Below are 1,831 nucleotides of genomic sequence, written 5' to 3'. Positions count from 1 at the left end.
CTTACAGACAAAAACACATATACATACAAAAACACAGACACACACAAACATACACATATACATACAGAAACACACACACATATTCACAAAGAAACAAACATACACACAGAAACACAAACGCATACATGCACATACACATGTACATACAGAAACACACACAAATACATCATATACACAAACACACACACACACACAAACATATACACAGACATACATAAACACACACACATATACACATAGAAACAAACATACACACATACAGAAACACAAGCGCATATACGCACATACACATATAAATACAGAAACACAGAAACACACACAAATACATCATATACACACACACAAAAACAGACACACACAAACACACACATATACACATACATCACACATATCCCGGCAGATACACAGACATACAGAAACACACACATACACACACAAACACAGACATATACACACATATACATACAGAAACACAAATATACACACACATATATACAGAAACACACACACACACACATATATATATATATATATATATATACACACACAAACACACACACACAAACATACATACACACACACCAGTTTCAGAGTCTGGGCAGCAAAGCTATTAATATCATCTCTCATTTCACGTCTCTTGAAGTTTGTGCATTTATAGAGTGATTTAGACATGCAACCCAGATATTATTTATTATTATTAATAATGCCTAAACTGGCCCTTAAATTTCCTTTCAATTACACAGTGATCAGGCAGACAGTTTACCCTGCTGGCTTCAACACAATCTCTGCCAGTGTGGATATGATTCCTCACTACCAGATAAATGTGTATCCAGATTTCAGGGAAATATAAATGAGGAAAAACTATCCACAAATTGTACAGCCTTTTGCCTTTACTAATCATTGAATGTTAATTAGAAATTCATTACAATTAGGGCCCTGCCTTAACACAACACAATGCTGTAATTACATCTGCTTTTTAATTCAGACTTTCGTGTTTACACAGTAAGCAAAATACGTCTTTACCTTTTGATTATCCCCACTACTCTTTATACTGTACTAATTATGTAAATTAAACCTAATTATCAGACGAAAACACTTCAGTTAATTCAACTGTTAAAGGATGGGACTCGGTGAGAAAGCAGCCTGACAAGGAGTTACACGTATATTATTTACTGGGAAATAGTCTGGTACTGTTTAAACTAGATGGATAGATAGATAGATAGATAGATAGATAGATAGATAGATAGATAGATAGAATATACTACAACTAGGATAATGCACATATTGCTATTAATATTAGTCGTATTAGTGATTTTGTTTACAGACTCAGCTTATAAATTTGAAAATAATTTATAAAGACCAATCTTAATATATAGAATTTTACAGATATAATAATTTCAGTTCTCATAACCCACAAGTTTTATATATATATATATATATATATATTACAAATCAATCACTCCCTCAATTTGCTGATAAAGACTATCACCAACTTTAGCCCATATCTCAGCCGGTTGGTAAACGAGTGACCCATTTGGGATCATAAACATAAAAAAAGCACAATAAACGTACAAGTCACTTATGGGGCACATTACAAACATCCCAGACCCAGTGGGATAAATAGGCTTTAACCTAAAGCCTAGAGATGAAGGGTCACTAGGTAAAACAAACACTGGGTGTTCACTGTTAATCAAAATGAAGGAAGGATCAGGAAACTGCACCAGATGTTATAAAAAGTCACAACTGTGTGAAGCCATTAGGTGCCTTACCCGGGGATCTGCTACAATTTCTGTATAATGATAAGCACGTGTCAGTTTATTGACAGGTTTTC

This window comes from Bombina bombina, chromosome 6 (genome assembly GCF_027579735.1).
Source record: "Bombina bombina isolate aBomBom1 chromosome 6, aBomBom1.pri, whole genome shotgun sequence".
NCBI lineage: Eukaryota > Metazoa > Chordata > Amphibia > Anura > Bombinatoridae > Bombina > Bombina bombina.
Note: the sequence above shows the minus strand (reverse complement) of the source record.